Below are 26,421 nucleotides of genomic sequence, written 5' to 3'. Positions count from 1 at the left end.
TTCTATTTGGCTAACTGGAATTTAAGTGAAATTTTACTCTAGCCAGTCTTAACCAAAAAACTGAATTAATTTAAAACAGTGCCCCATTATGGACCAGCTTTTCAAGACCTTTGGCTTGACTGTATGACTGCTTTGTCTTGTCTCTTCTGAATTCTAAGTCTGAAGACTGTCTCTTCTGAAACAGCTGTTTCACATAAGGATTCTTCTGAATGCTGGTTCTTAACCCTGGCTATGCATCAGAATCACCATTTCTTTACTACTAATATTCTGGACACAATCGAGTAGAGATTTGGGTTTAATTGGGACAAAGTGGGGCCAGGAAACTTTTTTAAAGCTCTAAACATGATTCTGTGATGCCCATACATACATCTTGGGTCTCAAACAAGCCCAAACGCCATTCTACTCTGGGTCTTCCTAGATGCTTTCACTAGTTGCAGCAAGTGGCGGCTACTCTCTAGGTGCGGCGCGCATGCTTCTCACTGCGGTGGCTTGTCTTGTTGCAGAGCACTGGCTCGAGGTGCACGGACTTCAGCAGTTGTGGTGCACAGGTTTAGTTGCCCTGAGGCATGTGGAATCTTCCCAGACCAGGGATCAAGCCTGTGTCCCCTGCTTTGGCAGGCAGGTTCTTGACCACTGGACCACTAAGGAAGTCTACCACTCTACATTAATGATACTTCTCTTACATTTAATTCAAGTCCTTACGACTGACAGATTCCTATGGGCTGACCTGGCCTAGTGGTAATACAGTTGTATCAAATCTACTTACAGTATCTGTGTTCTTCATAGAAATTGCAGTGTTCTAAGATTAATGATTCTTTGGTCTGAGAGCTTTAATGATGCTTGCTCCACTCCCAAAGTCTAGAGTGTGACTGGGCATTGAGATATTTAGAATTTTTTCCAAATGATGCTTATGTGTAGCCTATGCTGAGAAACACCCTGTAGGAACAAGATATTTAATAAAATTTAAGTCCTATCCTGTCAAATACAGTGCCCCTCTTTCCAAAGAAACCCCGAGTACTGCATCTGATCACAGGATAATGACAGGCAAAGGGAAACAAAGTAAAATCACTATATGGACATAAATTCTGTTTTTTTGACACTTGGTTTGTAAATTTCTGTGTTAGAGTTCATTATTAGAATTCTGTCTCTAGAAAACATATTTTCACTCTGCAATACAGGGCCAGGCCTAGGAAAAATACTGAGATTAGAAGTTTTTTTGCCATGGCCTCCTCTCAATTTCTTTTATCCACTTCTCTTTTTTCTCTATCCAGGAAACTTCCTTATGTGGCAATCTCAAAAGGCTGTGCTCTCAGTTAATTAGCTAAGACATTAGCTTTCAAAGGTATATTTTCTCACAAGGGTGTAGAGTATCAATATTTAATAAGGAAGATTATGAGAAGATTTCAATCCTCTTTTCAGGGATATTATATCCTCTCACTCTATTCATCAGAATAGTCAAGTCTCTAGATTAAGATGGAAATTCACAGCTAAAAAATGAATTCCTGTTGTGTCCAGTACCGTCTTGATTTTAGCAACAAAAGTTCCACATCTAGACAATACTTAATTCCTGAGCAAATTGGGAGATTGATCGCCGCCACCCCCTGCCCTTTTTCTATTGGTGTCTCTCCCTTTCATAACTGGCTCACAAACATGGTTGCTGTGGCCTGTCTGTTTCTATTTTACAAAATTTGTATGTTTAAATAGTAAACCCCAAAGTGATGCTATAAGGAGGTGGGGCTCTGGGAGATAATTAGAGCATGAGAACTGAGCCCTCAGGAATGGGATCAGTGTCCTTGTGAAAGAGACCCTATGGAGATCCCTCTCCCTTTCTTCCATGCAAAGTGAAAGTATTAGCTGCTCAGTCAGGTCTGACTGTTTGCGACCCCATGGACTGTAGCTCGCCAGACTCCTCTGACCACAGGATTCTCCAGGCAAGAATACTGCCATGTAAGGATATGTGAAAAGACAGCTGGCTATGAACCAGAAAGTGGACTATTACCAGATACCAAATTTACCGGTGCCTTGATCTTGGATTTCTAGAACTGTGAGAACTATGAGAAATAAATTTCTGTTGTTTATAAACCACCCAGTCTGTCGTAATTTGTTACAGCAGGCTAAGCAGACTAAAACAATGGCAAAGGTCACAATTAAAAAAAAAAATTATTTCAATGTATTACTCGTTTCTGTCTTTGTGTTTTTAAAATGTTTCATACTCCTTAAGAAACACCAGAAATATATAGAAAATAGTAAAGAATAAAATAAAAATCATTGACATTCACTATTAAAATCATTCAGTATTTTTTCTCTCAATTTAACTTATTCTTATTAATGTCAAAAGAAAAAAATCAGAGCTTCACTCTTGTCAAACAACTGTCCTTTGCCTCTAGACAATTTTGGACAAATAAATAGCTTAATTCTATCCAAGCTTCCCTTTTACAGACTCCATGTCTATTCTGTTAAGACATCATTTCCTGAGACAGAATAAATATGGTTACTATATATATAAGCTTTCTGAGTTAAACTACAATTCAGTTAGCTTTCCTAAGTTTGTAACAATTGGATTTTGAATGACCACAGAATAGCAAATTGCTCATTTTTTAAAAATTCAATTCTTGTAATATAACTACAATTTGGGGTACTTTTTGTCTCATGTTCATATTCTTTCTCTATTTCAAAGTCCAGGTATATTTCCATATTTACATGTTTGTTGTTGTTCAGTCACTCAGTCGTGTCCCAGTCTGCGACGACATGGACTGCAGCACACCAGCTTCCCTGTTTTTCTCCATCTCCTGGAGTTTGCTTACACTCATGTCCACTGAGCCAGTGATGCATAAAACAATAATGATATTATAGTGTACATACAGATTTATATAATGCTGTTTTGAAAAACAATTAAGTGGACGTCCCTGGTGGCCCAGTGGCTAAGATCGCATTCTCAATGCAGGGGCCTAGGTTTGGTACCTGGTCAGGGAACTAGATCCCACATGCTGCAATTAAGAATTCACATGCTGCAGGGAAGATCAAAGATCCCACAGGCTGCAACTAAGACACACACAGCCAGAGAAACAATTTTTTTTAAAGAATATTTTCACCCTGCTTATTTAACTTCTATGCAGAGTACATCATATGAAATGCTAGGATGGGTGAATTACAAGCTGGAATAAAGATTGCTGGGAGAAATATCAACAAGCTGAAATATGCTCGCACTCTCATAGCAGAAAGTGAAGTTGAACTAAAAAGCCTCTTGATAAAGGTGAAAGAGTGAAAGAAGAGAGTGAAGAAGCTGGCTTAAAATCAACATTAAAAATTAAGATTATGGCATCTGGTCACATCTCTTCATGGCAAATAGAAGGGGAAAAATTAGAAGCAGTGACAGATTTTATTTTCCTGGACTCCAAAATCAAATCACTGTGAATCGTGACTGCAGCCATGAGATTAAAAGATGTTTGCTCCTTGGAAGGAAACATGTAACAAACCTAGACAGCATATTCAAAAGCAGAGATACCACTTTGCCGACAAAGGTCCATACAGTCAAAGCTATAGTTTTTCCAGTAGTCATGTACACATGGGAGAGTTGGACCATAAAGAAAGCTGCGCACCAAAGAATTGATGCTTTTGAATTGTGGTGCTGGAGAAGATTCTTGAGAGTCCCTTGGACAGCAAGGAGATCAAACTAGTCACTCTTAAAGGAAATCATCCCTGAATATTCATTGGAAGGACAGATGCTGAAGCTGAAGCACCAATACTTTGGCCACCTGATAAGAAGAGCTAACTCTTTGGAAAAGACCCTGTTGCTGGGAAAAATAGAAGACAGGCAGAGAAGGGAGCAGAAGAGGATGAGGTGGTTAGGTAGCATCACTGACCCAACGGACATGAGTCTGAGCAAACACCAGGAGATAGTGGAGGACAAGGAAGCCTGGTGTGCTGCAGTCCATGAGGTTGCAACAAGTTGGACATGACTTAGTGACTAAACAACAACAGTTAAATACTGAATATATGTGAAATACTTAGAAAATATGTATAAGATATACACATTCATTGTAAAACAATTATCTCCAAGTTTCAAAACTAAGACATTGAGACTTCCCTTGTAGCTCAGTGGTAAAGAATCAACCTGCCAATGCAGGAGACTCAGGTTGAACCTGGTCTGGGAAGATTCCAGACGCCATGGAGCAACTAAGCCCAGGAGCCACAACTACTGAGCCTGCGCTCTAGAGCCCAGGAGCCACAACTACTGAAGCCCTAGAGCTAGTGCCCTGCAATAAGAGAAGCCACCTCAATGAGAAGCCCATGCGCCAAAACGGTAGAGTATCCCCCATTCTCCAAAACTAGAGAAAACCTGTGTGTAGCGACGAAGACCCAGCACAGCCATAAATAATTTAATAAATAAAATTATTTTTAAAAATGGTTTTTAAAAAACCAGGACATTGAGATATCTTTAAAGCCCACCTGCTTAGACTAGGCCCTCTCTTCCCTGTTCTACTCAATCATTTATTGGGTCCCAAACCAGTTTGTTCTCAGATTGCTTCCTGCCTCCTCTACTATTTTGTATTTCAGGAAAATACATTTCTAGGAATCTGTGAGGCATTGAGAGAAGCCAGGTTAACAGCTCTCTGTCTCATATGGTATCTCCTGCAAAGTTTGTCTCTTTTAAGGGGGCCCAGCTCCTGACAAATTGCCCCTACTTTCATTATGACGACTACAGTAGACAATGCTAATCTTAGCCTAGCACCTGCCTGAGATACTGGCCTCCTGTCTCTGATAATGATACTTCCTACCACTATCCTTCTGCCCCTCGGGGAATTCCTGGCTTCCTGTTCTTAAATAGCTAGCTCACCATGCCAGGTTTGGCTTCCATCATCTGGTAATCAATTATCTCCATTAAATCTCTGCTTGAAAGACCTAGAATAGTTTCTGATTTATAAGTGGACACTAAAAGCTCTTCTATTTCTAGTTTGCTAAAAGATTCATCAAGCTTAATTATTTAATTTTATTGAATTTACATTCTGCATCTCCTGAAACAATGATTTGCTTTCCCTCTTTTAACTTAATGTGATGAATTACATTTATAGATTCCTTTTTTCTATTGTTAAAAATCCTTGCATTCATAGAATAAGCCATTTTCATATTATATTATCTTTGTCATAGATTGCTAGATTTCATTTGCTAATTTTTAATGTAGAATTTTGCCTTTAGTTTCAAGAGAAAAATTGATTATAATTTTTCTTTAGTGTACATTTCTTGTATAATGTTGGTATCAAGATGGTAGTGACCTCAAAATATGAATGAATAACTCTTCCTTCTTTTTTCATTCTGAAAAATACTGTATCTACTTTTTGCTTTTTGTGTGACAAGAATAATACCGTTCTTGAAAACATTTGTTAGAATTCACCAATAAAAATGTCTAGGCATATAGGTTCTCTTTTTGTGGAAAGGATTTTTACTTCTAATTAAATTAAATATCTTTAATGCTTAGGAAAATTTCTAAGTGTTTTTATTTCTTCTTGACATTGATAAATTGGAATTATGAAAAGTTCTCAGATATGATCTCCACAAATATAACATTTTCCTTATATAACATATAAGAATATAACATTTTCCTTATGTTGATCACGTTAGATATTGACCTTATTTTTCAATATCTATTCACATACCCATTTTACATTCTTCCCTGTGCTGTATCCAGTACAATTTTTTCATATCTTCTAATTCATTTATTTTATCTTTGGTTGTATCTAATCTAGTATTTAACTTATCCATTAAGATTTTAATTCTAAGGTTTTTTTTAATGTATAAAAGTTCTCTTAAATTCAGTTCCCAACCTGCTTAATATATTATATATATATTTCTAATTTATATTCCTGGCAAACTTCTTTGATTTCTTTAAACATATTGAACATAGATTTTTATGGTTATGTAGAGAAGGCAATGGAAACCCACTCCAGTACTCTTGCCTGGAAAATCCCATGGACGGAGGAGCCTGGTAGGCTGCAGTCCATGGGGTCGCTAAGAGTCAGACACGACTGAGCGACTTCACTTTCACTTTTCACTTTCATGCATTGGAGAAGGCAATGGCACCCCACTCCAGTGTTCTTGCCTAGAGAATTCCAGGGATGGACGAGCCTGGTGGGCTGCCGACTATGGGGTAGCACAGAGTTGGACATGACTGAAGCGACTTAGCAGCAGCAGCAGCAGTAGTTCTAATATCTGAAATCATTATCATTCTAGTCTGTTTTTGCTCATGATGACTATTAGCTCATAGATTTTGTGATGGTCTTCTTTTCAATCTCATGTTTAATGGAATGCTGTCAGTGGTAATTCTTTGAGACCCAGGCTACATATGGATTTCTCCAAATATGTTTTGCTTTTGTTTATCTAAGTTCTTGGCGATAACACAAATTGGGGCAAATATAAACTAAATTTTCCCTTTTTTTATTAATTAAACAGATAATGAGGTCTTAAACTACAAATTCATGTGAAGATGGACTTGTGATTTTTCCCTCCTCAACCTAGCACTAACTTTGAGGCAGAAAAATTTCCTAGTTGGCCCCTTCTGAGAGGCACGTTTTTTTGTTTTGGGGTTTTTTTTTTCCCTAATTTTCTTTCTCACTGGAATTATTCTCCTTTGGAGTTCTGACTTTAAGCAGATTTCTCGATAAGACTGATACTGAGCAGTCACTAAGTTTTGTCTCTCTCTCATTTCCCAGATCATAAAAATTGAATCCCAGGGTTTCAGGGACAGGACTGTCCTATGGAAGTCTCTGGTTTTGGTGAGCCTTCTGAATTCCTGTATTCTCCTCATGTTTAGCCTATGGGGTTTATTTTAACTCCTTTGCAGGTCAGCAAAACACATTTAAAATTACAGGTACATTTTTTATGGAATGTGTACATGTTATATAGGAAGATGATGTACATGAATTGAGGTTCAGCAAATCTAGACTACCATATTTCTGATAGAAAAATATCTCCTGCTTTTTGAAAATATTTTATCAGTCACTTCTATTGCCATTAATATTTTATAAATGTACTTTAAAATAAGTTCACAGCATCTTTAATATATTTTTGTTATCCTATATTTAACTAATCTGTCCCCTCCTCTTTGTTTTTTGGAAGTGAGGGTTGTATTCAATTCTGTTTGAAGTATGCTCCAATAAATATACATCTATACAAGAGTGATTATTTCATAAAGAGTGATTAGTGAATTATGGTACATATGGATTTTTGAGGATTGAGGTATATATGTTTTCAAATTTCAGAGTATAAAATGGTACCATTTTATACTCTGAGCAACTACTAGTCAAAGTACCGACTTCTTGCAGTCCTACAAACCCAAGTCTTCAATGTTTTTATGTCTGTAAATCTCACAAATCTTTAAAAGGCTTCTTATTATTTCACTTTACATTTGTTTGATTACCAGAATACTAAATTACTCAGCACTTAATCATCTAAATAATTTTTATATTGCTTTTTATATTAATATAAATTCTGAATCACTATTTTCTTTATCCAAAATTGTCTCCTAAGGAAAATTATATGGAACTCTATTCATACCTCTTAGATTAGATTGTTTTCTTATATTTATATTCTGTGAAATGCAACAGCATTATATATTAATTATGAACAGTTGGTTACACATATTGTATTTATTAGCATATTTTTTTTCTGTAAATCTAAACATCATAAATCTTCCTTTAAATAGCTTTACAGAATTTCCTCTGGTTTTAATGATTGCAGGTAAACCTCTTTCTTTCATTTCCTATTGCTTCTGGCCGTTGCTGTCTCTTCTTTCTTCCATAAGATAAATAAAAATTTTTGTACCAGACTCTCTGACATATTATTTCTTACTCCCAGTCCCCCCACAACATTTTAAGGGTTGAAACTGACCTTTTCTTCTATTCTTCTTATTTCAAATTACTGGTGTGTCAGTACCTGGGAAATCTCATCAAGGGTTTAACAGTTCATACCCTACTGACTCATTCTTTATTTCAATTTGATCTTCCTTATTCTCATTCAATTCTATTTTTTTATGAATATAAGTTCTTCAAGCTTTTCGTTCTCTAATGCCTTTTCCAGGATAGCAGTTGTAACCCTTGTTTGCCCTCATTGAACAAAAAGATAAAATGTGCTAAGATTCTTGGAAGCTAATTATTTTACCAACTTGAAGACAAGAAAATTGATGTACTGATAAATAAATGGGAAGCTTAAGGTCATGTTCCTCACAAGTGGAGCAGAATTGGGAATCCCTGGGACTCTTCTGGGTTTTATTCTGAACAGGTTAAATATATCATTTTTTTAATTTAAGTTTTTCTATGTTCTCTGATACTTGTTTACATTTGTCCAGGATTGCCGGGATAAATATCAATAACCTCAGATATGCAGATGACACCACCCTTATGGCAGAAAGTGAAGAGGAACTAAAAAGCCTCTTGATGAAAGTGAAAGAGGAGAGTGAAAAAGTTGGCTTAAAGCTCAACATTCAGAAAACTAAGATCATGGTATCCAGTCCCATCACTTCATGGCAAATAGATGGGGAAAGAGTGGAAACAGTGGCTGACTTTATTTTGGGGAGCTCCAAAATCACTGCAGATGGTGATTTCAACCATGAAATTAAAAGACGCTTATTCCTTGGAAGGAAAGTTATGACCAACCTAGACAGCATATTAAAAAGCAGAGATCTTACTTTGCCAACAAAGGTCTGTCTAGTCAAGGCTATGGTTTTTCCAGTAGTCATGTATGGATGTGAGAGTTGGACTATAAAGAAAGCTTAGCACCAAAGAATTGATGCTTTTGAACTGTGGTGTTGGAGAAGACTCTTGAGAGTCCGTTGGACTGCAAGGAGATCCAACTAGTCCATCCTAAAGGAAATCAGTCCTGAGTGTTCATTGGAAGGACTGATGCTGAAGCTGAAGCTCCAATATTTTGGCCACCCAATGGGAAGAGCTGACTCATTTGAAAAGACCCTGATGCTGGGAAAGACTGAGGGCAGGAGGAGAAAGAGTTGACAGAGGATGAGATAGTTGGATGACATCACTGACTCAATGAACATGAATTTGGGTAAACTCCGGGAGTTGGTGATGGACAGGGAGGCCTGGGTTGCTGCATTCCATGGGGTCTCAAAGAGTCAGCGACAACTGAGCGACTGAACTAAACTGAATACTTGTCCGGTTTCTAATTCTTAGAACTTACTGCTCACAAAGGGGCCCTGGGATCAGCTTAACTTGGGGACTTGTTAAGAAGGTAACATTTCAGAACCCTCCCAGAGCCATCAAATCAAAATCTGCAACTTATCAGGATCTCCAGGTAATTTGTATGTGCATATCAGTTCAGAAGCACTGCTCTGGCAGACTGGAAGACTCTTCTACCTGCCTCATAAGTTGCAGGTGACGTAATTAGTTAATCAAGCAAAAGGTTCACATTTCTTAAGGAGAAGGAGCAGTCACTGGCTGTGTTTTGAGTGGCAAAATGGTTTATTCAGTCCTCATTAAACACAGAGATGTTAGAGACCCAGATCAAGATTATTAATTTAAGACACGCCTGTGATGCAGTTGCATTTGCTGAATGAAACTGCCTAAACAATTTGACGCAAGTTTCTTCTTTCTTCTCTTTGAGGAAGAAGGAAGAAACAATAAGCTTACAGAATGCTAGGAACTAGAAGCCAGGTGGCAAAAACACGCTATGCAACCTACTCCATGTCATCATATTGCTTTCTTGAAAACATTGTAGAGAGGCAGTTAGCGTTCAAAAAGCCAACGACTCCTTGCCTGGAGAATTCAGGGACAGAGGAACTTGGTTGGATACAGTCCATGGCATCACAAAGAGTCAGACACAACTAAGTATGCACACATTTAATTCTAAAAAAAATTAAAAGACATGCTGTAATTTCACTTCAAACATTTTATGGAATACTACTTATAATTCTTTTGTTTTTGCTTATTGAACTCTGATTAGCAATATGTAAAAACTAATTTATTAGCAATCAACAACTTCTCTTCTTCTGAAAAGCACATATATTTTTTCTATTAACTGTAGAAATTGAGATTCTGGGAAGTATACATAAACTTTGTGATCCTGAATTTTTATATTTTCATATTGAAGTTACAATCCTCTTGCATCATGAAGAAGTACTTAAAATGGTTTAGGTTATATTTAAATATTGTTGGATGAAATATACTTAGTGACTGAAGCAAATTATGATACAAACCACATGTTTTTCCGTACCAAATTAAATGAAATGGGAAAAAAAGATAGTTCGATATAGTCTCTGTTTCAATATTGCACAAATCAGATGTATGCATATTCTAACATCCTTGTTCAGTCACTCAGTTGTGTCCATCTCTTTACAACCCCAGGGACTGTAGCATGCCAGGCTTCCCTGTCCTTCAACATCTCCCTGAGCTTGCTCAAACTCATGTCCTTTAAGTCAGTGATGCCATCCAACCATCTTGTTCTTAGAATATATATTCTAATATACATATTAGAATATATATATCTGTCTCCTCAAGCTTCTCTTAGAAATAAAATAATTTATAAGTAGACAAATTGTGTGTGTATATAATAACAAAAGAATGGAGAGATCTAGAAGCCAAATTGCTTGAATAGTCAGCTAAGTACTTTAAGCAATATGCATTTTAACTCCAGCAATTTTTGTATTAAACTTCAGTGATAAATAAGCAGAGTATACTGAATATCATGAGTGTTTTTCTCGATGAATCAGGGTTATCTCAACACAGTGCCAATGTCACATAGTTTGGAGTTAAAAAGTGACTGCGCTTGGGACTCTTGAAGCCTTGGGGGTTGGGGGGCGGGGTTGCCAACAGTATATGAAAAGAATAACACGCCAGTAGAATTTAGCAGCCTGTAATCGTGGGACTTGGCAGGCTCTACAATTCTGGTCTACATGACGCAATGAATGCCTGCTCCCTGTTTTTTCCTAACCTGGCTCATTTTGATTTCTTCACCTCTAACTCTTGTTTCTGTTTTATAGTAAACATACAAACACGTATGCCAATAAGTAGGGGGAGGATGGGAAAATTGCCAGACAATTCTGTTTAGTATTTTTCTTTTTTCCAAACTATGCACCACAACACCGAAAAAAAAATTAAGAATTTCTGTACATTCAAGAGCCTTCAGTACTTACACTGGTTATTGCAAAGTTTGCAGGAGTCAAAATCTGTTGAAGATTCACAGGTCTGTGATGCTTAATTTTGTGGGTCAATTTGACTGGCCCACAGGGTGACCAAATATTTGGTTGAACATTGCTTTGGGCTTTTCTGTGAAGGTGTTTTTGGATGGATTGATATTTACACAAGTAGACTGAAGGAAGCAGATTGCCCTCCCTAATGTGAGTGGGTTTTACCTAATCAGGTGAAGGTCTGAATGGAATAAAAAAAGCTGACATGCTCTTGAATAAAGCACTTCCTGCCAGACTTCTTTTGAACTGGGCCATCAGCTTTTTTTCTGTTCTCACGATTGAACTGAAACATCAGCTCTTTCTTGCTCTTGAGCCTGTCTGTCTTTGAACTGAAACTATATAATTGGTTCTCCTGGGTGTCCAGCTTTGGTCTTATCCTGAAAATCTTGGGACTCGCCAGCCTCCATAATCATGAGAGTCATTTCCTTATAATATATACATATATTATATAATGTATAATATCCTTCTAGTTCTATTTCTTCAGAGAACTCTAACACAAGGTCCCTCATGTAATTTCAGAATTTTGACTAAGAAGTAATAATGAAAATGTATTTCTTACAGTGTTCTTTAATCTCCTGCTATTTCTTGTATGTTTGTTGTTGCTCAGTCATGTCTGACTCTTTGTAACCCAATGGACTGCTTCTCTGTCCTTCACTATCTTGTGTGTATCATGTTCTTATCTGTGTGCATAGTTATTATTACAAGATCAGAGGCTATTGGAGGTATTTGTCATGACCTGTTAACTTATTCTTATATATTCAATTTCCTGACCAATTCATGCTTTCCTTTTGCCCATCTCTGAAAGATTTGGGGACAAGAAATAGATTAGCTCAGGGTGGCTATATTAAAGATAAATTTATCTTCAATCAGCCTGCTTTCTGGAAAAGAGTCTAGTGAAATTACTTCAGATTTTCAAATTCATTAAATGGGTTATACCCTGGTGGCTCAGATGGTAAAGAATCTGCCTGCCATGTGGGAGACCCAGGTTCTATCACTGGATCAGAAAGATCTCCTGGAAAAGGAATTGGCAACCTGCTCCAGTATTCTTGCCAGGGAAATCCCATGGACAGAAGATCCTGGTGAGCTACAGTCCATGGGGTCACAAAGAGTTGGACACAACTGAGTGACTAACATTTTCACTTTTCATAATTTCAAAATCATTAAATGGCTTCTAGATCTAGAGAATAGAGTTGACCCTCTCCATTCTCAGATGGTTATAAGGAATACTGCATCTACAAAAAATATGATGGAAGCAGAATCTTCAGCTGCATATTCAACAGCTATTTCCCGTTCCTCCTTGATAACAGATCCCTATTATCATTTAGGTTCCTAGTCTCAATTGATGAATCATGGAGTCTGAGTCAACAGGGTACTATCATTTTCTCTTTTTCTGTGATTGTTTCAGAGGCAAGTCTGTGATCTCTTTCTGACCTCTGAGATATAAGAAGAAGTGTGTCGAGAGCTTCTGGGAAAGATTTCACCTCTAATAAAAAAGAAGGCCTTTTTTGCCCTATTCTCTATTTTCCTACTTTGGAAGCTTTCAAATAAGTAGAGCCACAAAGCTATTAATAAGTATGTGGTGATGAGCCTGAAGGTGACATTCAATACCCTGAGGAGGGTAGAGGGAAAGGATAGAGGAGGGGAATGGTTTTTTAAGATACCACTGAACTGCCAAACCAACTGTAGGACCCAATACCTTAAGGCTTCTCGTTAAGTAAAAATCAAATGTTACAGTGTTAATTAGGCTTTCTATTGCTTTCAGTAGACACAACGTAGCTGGGATAATTTAACATGATTAATTATGTATTGAATGTGTGAATTAGTCTTTATTTTTCAGTGGCTTTTTCTGGTTACTTTAGCTTCATACTGAGTAGCCTACCTTTTCTTGCATTATATATAATTAGATTATGTTAATTTCTGTTACGTATTCTATTGACATTTCATTAATTTGATACCCTGTGGGTGCCTTTACTTGCATAATGTAATCCTCAAACATACATTATTAGAAATAAAGTATTTTCTTTACCCTAATGGTCTAAGGTACCCCTCTGAAGTTCACAGAATTAAGCAAGATGCTTTTTTTATTTTTTGCAAAATAACATTTTTGTTCTTTAAGAAACCTCTCGATTGACTCCAGGCCATTGTAGAGATTGAAGTCCTATCAATGGGACAAACATGACAACATGAATTGCTTATCAAGAAATGAGTGCTACACAATTAACAAGTCTTCTTCATCGGCCAACAGGATCCATGTATGTGGACTTGAGCCAACACAGATTCTGAAGATGCAGTAAGCTGCGTGAATTTACTCTCTGCACTGTTGCCCCTTCTCATCTGTATCTTCATGGGCAGTTCCCTATGGCCAGTTGATCGATGACAGACAAACTAAGCCTGATTGACAGGAGTAAATGCACAATATATCAACACCAGACAAAAGTAGATTGCTTAGGCATTATGGTCCACTTGAGTGTAATCTTAACAGAACTTTAGGACATGTATTTGGTTTTTCACTATTCCTGTAAGGGGGGATAGTACTGATTTATATGTAGTGGGTAATGATTGTGCTAAATGATTAGGAACTTAGAAGGAACAAGATTGGAGAATGGATAACAATGAATTTGGGGGAAGAGATTGGGGAATGAACCAGAGTATGATAACATCTGTGCTTAATGCAAATGCTCACCAAACTACTGTCAAGAAGATTACCAATCAGATATTCAGGTGTGACACAATCTCTTTTACCAGGCACTATGTTGCTTGTTCTGAAGGCTAGTGACCAAAGAAACCTTGGTGAGGGCAATAGGGAATATGCGTAGACTCAGCATATGCCCTGTTCCTCACCAAAGCCAATTTATCTGCAGCACCGTTAGGTGTCCAACATGCAAGCCACAGGGATCAAAGCTAAGCACCCAATAATATGTCTTGGGTGTACAAACCACTCACCTTTTGGCAGACTCATTGATAATTCTGACAATCCTCTGTCAGAGTGGTAATGGGAATTTTGTAACTAGAATAGATGTTTATTCTAGGATTATGTTGTCTCAATCTGATACTACTCTCCATGAGCATATCAAATGCTTCATATGATGCCATGGTATTTAATTCTACATTGCTTGTATGTAAGGAACCTGCTTCATAACAAGAGAGTATTCATTGAGTTTGCCTGTCTCACCATTTATCCTCTCACCCTAAAATAACTGTTATTACAGAATGGTGAATATTCTGTTAAAGACTCTGCTCTACTGTTGAGAGACAATGAGTTGTAAGGTTGAGCTGATGCTAGAAGATGTGGTGTGTGTTCTGAAACTAGTAAACAAGTCTGAACTTGTACAGGAAGGGTAAATATTGAATACAAGAGCCTTTGATCTGGGTTACAGATGTCATTTCACCGTTACAACTACTGATTCCTTTCAAGCTTTTGTTTCCTATCTCTGAGATTCTAGGCTTTCCTGAATTAGTACCCAAGGGGAAGATCGACAACAAATATTCCATTGAGTGAGAGGATAAGACTGCTATGTGGACTTTCAGTGCTTCTCATGCCTGTGGACAAACAGCTAAAAATTTAAGTTGGATCCATTGTTGGCTGGGATAATAAACCTTGACTTTCAAGAGGAATTAAAATCTCAATTTCTGAGAAAAGTAGAAAGGATCCAGGGGATTCCATCCAAAATTTTGCAAGTCCTGTGGTAAAAATTAATGAAGGCTAATTGCCAAAATTTGGAAGCAACCAAGATATCCTCCAATAAGTGGGTGGGTAAATAAGCAGTGGTACATCTGTACAATTGAATATCATTCAGTGATTTTTTTTTTCAGAATGAGCTATCAAGCTATGAAAAGATATGGAGGGAATAGATGCATTTTGCTAACTGAAAGAGGGTAGTCTGAAAGGGCACACTACTATAGTATTTTAACTATATGACATTCTCAAAACTGTATGGAGACAGTATAAATATCAATGGTTGCCAGGAGTTGGCGGGAGGGGGATAAATACATGGATCATGGGGTTTTTAAGGCACTGAAACTATTCAGGGAGATGCTTTAATTGTCGATACATAATAGTACACACTTGGAAAAAGCCACAGACCTGTGCAACACAAAGACATAACCCTCATGTAAACTATGGGCTTTAGTTACTAAAAGCGTATCAATCGGAGAAGGCACTGGCAACCCACTCCAGTACTCTTGCCTGTAAAATCCCAGGATTTTACAGATGGACAGAGGAGCCTGATAGGCTGCAGTCCATGGGATCACTAAGAGTCAGACACAACTGAGTGACTTCACTTTGACTTTTCACTTTCATGCATTGGAGAAGGAAATGGCAACCCACTCCAGTGTTCTTGCCTAGAGAATCCCAGGGACGGGGGAGCCTGGTGGGCTGCCGTCTATGGGGTCGCACAGAGTCAGACATGACTGAAGCGACTTAGCAGCAGTAGCAGCAGTGTATCAATATTGATTCCTCAATTTTAACAGAAGTACCACATATATACAAGATGCTAAACTTGTTTGGAACTCTCTGCACTTTCTCACTCAATTTTTCTGTAAACTTATAACCACTCTAAAAAATGAAGTCTATTAATTTTTTTTAAATAAATTAAGAGTGACCACAGCAAGTGCACACAAATAGATTATGAAGGACATTTCTGTTGAGAGTGAAGATTTGGTTACCTTATAATGTAAAATCTGACTGTCAGAGATGTTAGCGGAAGACACATGGTCATGCTGCTGCTGCTGCTGCTGCTGCGTCGCTTCAGCACCAGTAATGACCTGGTGACCATCCACAGAAACAAAGGCCGTAACTTCCACTCATGCCTTTTTTCTGGTATTGTCTTGTATATATTTATATATCTTCACAGTTTTTCTCCTGTTCTTTCCTTTCCATTATTCCCTCTTTTTTTAATGTAGGGTATATTGGAGGTTAATTTTGAAACAACACATGAAAAAATATCAAGACAGTATTAGTGATAGACTGAGAAGAGGAACGGACATCATCCAGAACTCTTGGACTTAAAGTAAGTGTTATGACTAATGAGATTTGCAGATTATCCCCTTGTTGGAGGAACGTAGGAAAGTGTGCACTTGGAGAAATCATTGTATTATGTTAGGAGAAAGTATCGGTTTTTTGCATTATTGAAAAAATGAAAGTTTACGTTAATATTGAGCAAATCAAAGCATGAGTATTTATTACTATTTGAAGTTTGTTTCTATGTTTGAGGAATTCTCTGGCCTATCAGTCTTGATGGAAGCAAAAAACTATTGCTTTAGAAGCTGGGCTTCCCAATTGGCTCCATGGATATAGAATCCACCTGAAGTGCAGGAGCCACAGGAGATGTGGGTTCAATCCTTGAGTCCAGAAGAACCCCTGGAGAAAGGCATGCAACCCACTCCAGTATTCTTGCCTGGAGAATCCCATAGACAGGGGAGTCTGGCAGGCTACAGTACGTGGGGTAGCAAAGAGTCAGAAGTAAGTGAGCAGGCACACACACTTTAGAACCTAAATTGCCAAATGCATGCTTTCTGTGCCCCCTTGCAGCTGGAGTACCACAATATGCTTTAGATTCTGCCAATTTGTTCGCCTGTGCTCAATTTTGACTTAAGAGTTCATAGAAAAGAAAAAGATTTAACCTTTCAGTTTCTAGTGGAGGCAATGCAGTAACTGCTAAAGTGTCTGTTGTGGTGTACAGTGGGCGTGATAGCAGTGGTTTAACAGTCCGCCTCGGATTGTGAAACAGGGACGAGCTACAGTGTTAGTTCTTAGCAGTGTTGTCAGCGGTTTCCTCTCTGAACAGTTCTACAGCATGCTTGGGGCATGTTTTCTGGCTGCTTAACTTTTAAGTCCGGTTTTCCAGCCTTTTCAACGGTTCCCAATATTTCTGTTATAAATTTATTTACTGTTAAAATCAGGCCTATTAGGCATCTGTAACTTATATTTTAAAAAATTCAAGAAAAATATAAGAGATGCACAGCATACATTTGTCTTTTTAAGATATAATCTATGTCACATCAGGTAAAATGAAAAAAATTCAACAAGCTGAAGTGAGGTAAAGACCAACCATATTTTAAGCCTGGCTGGACTTAGAAATGTGACTGGACAGACCTGAGGTTTTTTGACTAAGTAGGAAACAAGTTATATATATTTGTAACTTGTTTTAAAAGGCCTGGAGTGTCTGGGTCCAAATGTCCTGGCTAAAAATGTTGATTCTAATCTTGTGGGAAAAGTAGAATATGAAAATACACTGATAATCTGAATCAGTATTTTTCAGTTCTAGGTAAAAACCTTTTTTAATATAGATTTTCAATAAATATTACATGGAAAAGGAAATGTTTGGTTAATTATAATGAAAACTGTAGGTGTAATCATAATTAGATTTTTTTTTTTAATTTTTTACTTCTTGAAATGTTTAACATGTCTTGTGCTTTGTGGATCTCTAAAAGTGTGAAAAATACAGCTGGATATTTTCCAAATGTATTTGAACATGGACTATTTACTAATTAAGTTAGCAAACAAATATCCCCATAACTCTGGCAAATCTAGTATCGATCAATTGTGAGATAACATTTTGGTGCTAGTATATTTGAGTAACTTTGGTTGTGAGTAACAAAAAGCATAATTCAGACTGTCTTTTATAATAGAGAGAATTTTGATAATAGTAAAGAATTCAAGATAGTTTGATACAGAGCTTTAGCAATGACACAAAATAAATACTTCTTGTCCTCTCTGTGGGGCTTCCCTGGTGGCTCAGACAGTAAAGAATTTGCCTGCAATGCAGGAGACTGGGGTTCAATCCCAGGGTCAGGAAGATCCCCCCGGAGAAGGGTAATGGCTACCCACTCCAGTATTCTTGCCTGGAGAATTCCATGGACAGAGGAGCCTGGTGGGCTACAGTGCATGAGTGTCTCCCTTTGACATTATTGCTGCTGCTGCTACTGCTAAGTCACTTCAGTCGTGTCCGACTCTGTGTGACCCCATAGATGGCAGCCACCAGGCTCCCCCATCCCTGGGATTCTCCAGGCAAGAACACTGGAGTGGGTTGCCATTTCCTTCTCCAATGCAGGAAAGTGAAAAGTGAAAGTGAAGTCACTCAGTCATGTCTGACTCTTCGAGACCCCATGGACTGCAGCCCACCAGGCTCCCCCATCCCTGGGATTCTCCAGGCAAGAACACTGGAGTGGGTTGCCATTTCCTTCTCCAATGCAAGAAAGTGAAAAGTGAAAGTGAAGTCGCTCAGTCGTGTCTGACTCTTCTCGACCCCATGGACTGCAGCCCACCAGGCTCCTCCATCCCTGGGATTTTCCAGGCAAGAGTACTGGAGTGGGGTGCCATTGCCTTCTCCATTGACATTATTAGGTCTCCATTTTACTCTGTGGCTTGAAATTCCATGTCATCACACGGAACTACCTTATGCTTCCTCTGCCACCATCAGAGAGAAGCTATTTTCCACTCAGTCATTGAATAAAAAAGCTGTGCTCTGTTCTGATTTGATTAGCTGAAAGCATATGCTCCTTCCTGCATCGATGATCATGACCAAGAGTTCTTGGCATGGGGTTATCTCACTCAGATGTTGTCATGGCTGGGAAATTCACTATCTTTTTAAGGAGTATGTGTGGGTGGGGAACACTGAATGCTTAGGAGGGCACGATATGTATTTCCAACAATGGGTCACTACATGTATTTCCATTTTAGTAAACTTTGTCATTAAGATACCGCTAGAACAACAATCAAAAAACAGAGCCTGGCGTTCCCAATTCTATTGAATTGACAAAATGAGGTTGTTTTCAATCGAGGAGTTTTGAGTCTTAACCATGCCCATATGTTCTAGCCCAAATTTATTTTAAAAACTTCTCAGATCCATATATTTAGGATATTCCATTTTTTGTTTATGCATATGTATATATGTTATTATAATGTATAAATATGTAAAATATTTGCACACAAACACCGCTACAGATATTAAACTTTTCACAAAAGAATGAAGAAAAATGATGGGTGCAGAAGTTGAAAAGAAAACTTTTGCTTTGTTGACATTTGTAGAATGTGCATCTAAATATTGTACTTTGTGGATGGATTGCTATTTTCACAATTATATTTGTTATGGCTTAAAATGACAGAAAGGTATTTTCTCACAGTTCCAAAGGATAGGAGCCTGAAATCCAGGTGTCAGCAGAGCCAGGCTCCCTCGACACCTCTATTGGACAGTCCCTCCTCGCTCCCTGTAGCTTCTATGAGGTGTTTGCTACCGATCCTTTAAGTTTCTTGTTTTATAGATGCATCATTCCAATCTCTGGCTCCATTGACGCACAGACTTCTTTTCCCTTTGTTTGTGTCTTCACATAGTGATCGCCCATGAATTTAAACACTACTTTAAAACCAGAAGATGAGATCCCTTAAACAAATTTGGCTCTCACCTAAAAGATGTCAAAGTATATGCTAGGGACTTCCCTGATCATCTGTGTGGTTAAGAATCTGCCTGTCATTGCAGGGAACATGGGTTCAATCCCTGGTCCAGGAAGATCCCATATGCCTTGGGGCAGTAAAGCTCATGCTCTGCCACAAGAGAAGCCACCGCAATGAGAAGCCTGCACACAGCAACCAGAGAGTAGCCCCTACTTGTGCAACTCGAGAAAGCCTACATGCAGCAAGGAAGACCCAGTGCAGCCATAAATAAATAAATAATTTTTTAAAGTATATAGTAGATGTACTTTACTCCTCAGTCTCCTCTGTAGAAATTTAGAAAGCCCCTATATTTCAGAAGGGCCTAACATATATAATTGCATACAGACACCAAGGTCTACAGTTGTCAACCAATTACTGTTGGAAAGCTACAGTATGTGCCATAGAGAGGGCAGCTCCTGGGTTTGCATTGGCTTCTAGCAGTTCTTTCTACTGTCTCCGCCATGTTTCATGTTACTGTTATTTAGTTACTGAGCTAACATGCTTATATTTATAAAGGATCTTGTGTGAGCCTGTAAATAATTAAAGACACATTAGCTCCCTGGAGGGCCAACATGATTCTCTGAACAAGCCAAGACACCTAGGGACCTAATCATGCAATTTCCCTAAAAAGCTTAGCTTTGAGGAAGAAGTCACATCACTCAGCAACGAGTATTATAATTACTCACAGCAGTTTGCCTGGTGCTCTATAACATTCAATTTACAGAATTAAAGGTAATACAATTCAAAAGAAAAATAGCTGGTTTTAGAGTGAATGGCTTTATCAACTATTGGAAATGTCTTTGGGTTACAGCCTCCATATTAGGGTTTTGCAAGCTTTATACTTTTAATTAATAACCAATTTAGCTTGCTATAACTTCCATTAAGCTTCTCTAGGACAAAATAAGTCAGAAATTGATTTTTGATTATAAGCCAAAAAGCAAAAAAGCCATAAGAACTGGGAAAATTTTGAAGAAAGAGGTCTACCAGGACTAGTCTTCCCAAAAGGATAAAGACTAATCAAACAGATAAAGAACCAGATATAGTACAAAAACCCTATAAAATGCACCAAGAAAAAAAAATTAATGTTTTAAGAAAAAAAGTTTAACCTGTCAGAAGATTTAGCAGTTTGGACAGGAAAAGAGCCAAATAAAATTCCAAGAATTACTTGAAGTCTAGAAGATGAAGCTTTAACTGTTCTCAAAAGAATTAGGATGCTAAAGGACATAGTTTAGTTAAAATTTGTGACACATGAGTTTTCTATAGTCTAATCTCCACTCAATAATTTCTAGCTTTTTAGAGTATTATATGTTTATATATAAGAATGTATTTCATTGGTTATTTAATCATAAACATCAGAACTATAATGGCATTATATTTGAATAACTCATTGGGTTTAAAATGAAAAATTAATGTCCCCCTCCCTCTCCCCTATCCACAATATTACCCAAAGGTAGGTGCTGTTAATAATTTCTTGATCAAGAAAAAAATAAATTTCTTTGTCAACCTAGTATGTTTCATTTACTTTTTTAAAAAGTAGTGTACTAGACTAGTATACATGCTATCTCTGCCTGCAATGCAGGAGACCCGGGGTCGATCCCTGGGGTGGGAAGATCCCTTGGAGAAGGAAATGGCAATCCACTCCAGTATTCTTGTCTGGAAAATCCCATGGACAAAGGAGCCTGGCGGGCTGCAGTCTATGGGGTCGTAGGAGTCGGACACGACTTAGCAACTAAACCGCCAACCAGCACCATTCATGAACCTTGATTTTATTATTTAATAATATGTCTTAGGGCCTTTTCCATAATAGTATATATCTCTTCCCACGCTTTTAGTTACTGCGTACTGCATCATTCAGATGTACAATTATTTATCTACTCATTTCTTTATCAGTGACTATTTACGTTGTTCCCAGCCTACCCTTGCAGACAACTCTGAAATGAATAATCCTTACACATATATTATTGTACATATATTGTAGGGTTTGCTCAGTCAAAGAGAATATACACTACTAATTTTGGTGCCTGTGTGTGTACATGCTCAGTCCATCTGTCTTGTCTGACTTTGCGACCCCAAGGACTGTAGCCCGCCAGGCTCCTCTGTCCATGGGGTTTCCTAGGCAAGAATACTGGAGTGGGTTGCCATTTCACCCTCCAGAGAATCTTCCCGACCCAGGGACTGAACCCACATCTCCTGTGTGTCCTCTATTAGCAGGTGGATTCTTTACCACTGAATCACCAGGGGAGCCCCACTAATTTTGGTAGATGCCACTAAATTGTACACCTGAAGTTTAATCAGTATACACACTCTCCAAGCGTGTGGGTGAGCACAGCCCTTGTTCCCAACCAGGTAGTCAGCAATGATGGATATTACGAAATATGTTTTGCCAATTTATTGGTGGAAAAATGGTGGTCAATGCTATTTGGATTTGAATGCCTTGAATTAACGTGATTGAGAATCTTTTCACAATTGGTAATTTGCCTCTCTTTGTTGCTTTTCTCTTTCTATGTATATAGGTTTCCCTTGCTTTCAAAAAGTAAAATGTTCCTGTGAAACATTTCCTAAGCCAAAATGGCCTACAGAAAATCAATTACCTTAGGTCACATCTTGCTAATGGACACACAACATAAATCAAGATAAAGCACAGATGCTCACAGACACAGTTTGAAGCTATTGGCGCCTTGATCCTGAGTTGCTGAGTGTGGTTCCCAGGAAGGTGCTTGATGACTCTGGGGGTGAGTGATGCCTCTAAGACAGTTCCCAGCAAAACAAATGCTGAATGTTATTTTTTTCACCTTTATTTTATAAAAGCAAAAATTTTCTTTAGACTTCTTTCAGTTAGTGAGAAAGCAGGTGCTAATATAAATCTTTTGTAAAAGTGAAGTGACAGAAAGCGAACTTCAGAAAAGTGAGGGATAGATGTACTTACCCATGTCGTCTTCCTTTCATCTGTGTGTTGGGTTCTTCACTGTTTCCTTAATAATTTGTAGGTTTAAAATGACCCCCTTATCAGCTGCATATAATTCTAACAATCTTTCTCAAGTTGTTAACAATGATTATAAAATTTCTTGATATTTTGAAAGATTTTTAAAAATATTTTATGTAAACTAATTTTATTCTTATACCATAAGTAGTGCTAGGTTTGGAGTCTTCCAGACCTCTGTGCAGGCCACTTACAGGACATTTTCCTTGGAGATATATCACCTTTTCCCATTTGATTGTTGAGCAAAGAATAACATTACCAGTGTGAGGCACTCAGGAAATTTAATCAATGCATAATTGCTTTTAATCCTTATCATACTCTTATAAGAGTATTTGGGTAAAGCGTCTGCCTGCGATGCAGGAGACCTAGGCCGATCCCTGGGTCAGGAAGATCCCCTGGAGAAGGAAATGGAAACCCACTCCAGTACTCTTGCCTGGAAAATCCCATGGACAGAGAAGCCTGGTAGACTACAGTCCATGGGATCGCAAAGAGTCAGACACGACTGAGCAACTGCACTTCACTTCACAAGGATGATGAAACTTGTCTGAAGAACTTATGAAATTTGCCTAAACTCTTAAAAGAAGTAAGTGGTGAGACCAGAGTTTAAATCTAGGCAACATGAGTCTGAGTGGGAGCACTTTGCCTCTACAGCAGCTATTTTCTTTTGAGATTTCTAGTACAACGTCTTCAGCATTTACAACACTTATTTTTTGTGTCTCTCTCCAAGAAATCTGCTGTACGGTTGGGGATGCATTAATCTCTGCATTCCTCAGAGCATAGCACAGGGCTTGGAAATTAGGAAATGATGGAAAACATTCACTGAAAGACTTATTAATCTGTGATAGTTGTTATAAACATTCAACTAGTTGTTCATGATTACCAGTTACTAAAAGGAAGTCAAAAGAAAGAAATTACAGGTCTTTCCTCTAAGAATTTATAGTTTACTGACAAAGGTAAACTACACATACTTATGAATAACTGAAAGATATTTACAAAAGAATATCTGCTTAACCTCCAAGAGGCTGTGTTAATCATGAAGCAAACAAGTTTGTTCATAAATGGCTGAATGAATGAATGAATGGTTTTTCTTTGCCCTCCAGTTATTCTTTTTCCAAGATTGCTACTCTTGTCTTATTATTGTTAAAAAATGTATCAATCTGACCTTCTAACAAGAAAAAATTGTGTGTGGCTCAGTTTGGAAGCAAGGTATTATAGAGTAGAAATTCAGGATTAAGTTCAGATTCTGTGCTACTCTGCTGATATAGAAAAGCCTGATTTTTAGCTCAGTTCTCCAACTGAGTGCTAGATGAATGCTGGCAGTAGGAGATGGTGAGCCAGTACAACTGGCTTTGAAATATGGCTTTGAAAAACTCTGTCTCATTATGGCATGCCACATATGCTAACATTTGACCCTTGGAAAAAATGAGGGTATCATACTGAAATCTTAGAATTTTTTCATGTTGCTCCCTAAATGGATTTCTCTCTACTTCATTCTTATGTTAAGGGCAGACAGAATTCTTATTCATACAAAAGGGATAGTCACCTGAAGCTTTTCCTTCCAATATCACTAGAGTGACAAAGCTAATCAAGAGCTTATATTATATTTATATAATCATATATATTATATAAATATGTTGTAGATATATAGTAGGGGTCCCTAACCCCCAGGCCATGGACTGGGACTGATAGGTCCCTATTAGGGACTAATAGGGACTATAGACTGATAGGCCTATTAGGGACTGGCCTGCCCAGCAGGAGATGAGCAGCAGGTGGACAAGCCAAGCTTCATTGTTTTTACAGGGGTTCCCCATCACCTGCATTATAGCCTAAGCTCTGCCTCCTGTCAGATCAGTGGTGGCATTAGATTTTCACAGGAGTGAATACCCTACTGTGAAATGTACATGTGAGAGATCTAGGTTGCGCAGCGGCTCTTAATGAGAATCATCCCAAAACCACCACCACCACCACCCATCACCCGGATCCATGGAAAAATTGTCTTCCATGAAGCCATGAAGTGGTTGGGGACCACTGATACATGGGATATGTCACAGGCTGAGTTATGCCCCCATCCCGGTCATGTGTTGAAGTCCTGACCCCCAGCACTTCAGAATGTGACTGTATTTGGACAGAGGGACTTTAAAGATGCAATTAAGGAAAATGAGGTCATATCGGTGGTACCTAAACCAGTAGGGCTGATGTTCCTATTGGAAGAAGAAAGTTAAACACTGGTGTGCATGCACACAGAAAGAAGAAGAGCCTGTGAGGACAAAGAGAGAACATGGCCATCTACAAGTCAAGGAGAGCGGCCTCAGAGTGAAATCGAACCTGCCGACACACACTTCTAGCCTCTAGAACTGTGAGAGAGTAAGTCCTGTTGTTTAAGCTGCCCGGTCTCTGGTGTTTGTTTTAGCAAAATTAAAACACTAATACAGAATATGGATGTTTATGTATACATAAAAACATATACATACACACACACATAGATACATGCCCTTTATATATATACATACATATGTACATGTATATATATAAACATTCTTTCCAATGGTATGTGGATAGCAAGAGAAGAAAAAAGTCTCACATCTCCCTTCCTTTCTGCTATTTTTAGACTGCAGACTCTCCTCTCAGAAATAAAGTAAAATACTAACAAAGCAAGCAGAAAGGAAAATAATACTATTTTTGACCCCTTTTCTAGAATTCCTGCAATGTAGCTCTTCATTTACATTGAGACGTTTATGTTCAAGGTTGTATTAACGTGGAAGAACTCACTCCTATTCCAAACATACAGAAATAATAGATAAAATATGATAGAGGATACTTTTAAAATACATAGCTGAACCAGACTAATAGAAAAAAATTTGCTGTCTCCACCTGGCACAGAGCCAAACATCACATTGCAGGTTTCTGTAAGACCCAGGTCTAAGGATTGAAAGTTGGAATACATATTGAGAGAAAAAGAGAAAAGATGATAATACAAATTTGCTAAAAAATATTAACATTAGAGTAAAGTGCATGTGGGTATTATGGGTGCTGCTGTGTTTTTAATTTATTTAATTTCAAACTTGTTTGAAATTGTTTTCAAACAAAAGATCTTTAAGTTAAAATCAGAGAGATACTTTAGGGTAACATTTTCACACCTAGGCTTTTCAGATACAGGTAGTACTCAAGCTCTGAGCAAACGTCTTAAAAATAAATGCATAGCTACATATACCACTGCAAGGAGATCCAACCAGTCCATGCTAAAGGAAATCAGTCCTGAAAATTCATTGGAAGGACTGATGCTGAAGCTGAAACTCCAATACTTTGGCCACCTGATGCAAAGAACCAACTCATTAGAAAAGACCCTGATGATGGGAAAGATTGAAGCCGGGAGGAGAAGGGGACGACAGAGGATGAGATGGTTGGATGCATCAGTGACGTGATGGACATGAGTTTGAGTAGGCTCTGGGAGTTGGTGATGGACAGGGAAGCCTGGTGTGCTACAGTCCATGGGGGTGCAAAGAGTTGGACATGACTGAGCGACTGAACATATATCACAGTGAAATTGCAAGGGATTGGTGGCAAGAGGAGAAGAGGACGACAGAGGATGAGATGGCTGGATGGCATCACTGACTTGATGGACGTGAGTCTGAGTGAACTCCGGGAGTTGGTGATGAACAGAGAGGCCTGGCGTGCTGCGATTCATGGGGTCGCAAAGAGTCAGACACGACTGAGCGACTGAACTGAACTGAACTGAACTGAAAGATTCTCTGGAATGTAATAGGGGTGAAAGCAGATAACCTGCAATGAGAGACAGGTAGGTTATTGCAGACTTTTCTT

This window comes from Bos indicus, chromosome 20 (genome assembly GCF_029378745.1).
Source record: "Bos indicus isolate NIAB-ARS_2022 breed Sahiwal x Tharparkar chromosome 20, NIAB-ARS_B.indTharparkar_mat_pri_1.0, whole genome shotgun sequence".
NCBI classification, from domain to species: Eukaryota; Metazoa; Chordata; class Mammalia; order Artiodactyla; family Bovidae; genus Bos; species Bos indicus.
This window is presented reverse-complemented; position numbering follows the sequence as displayed.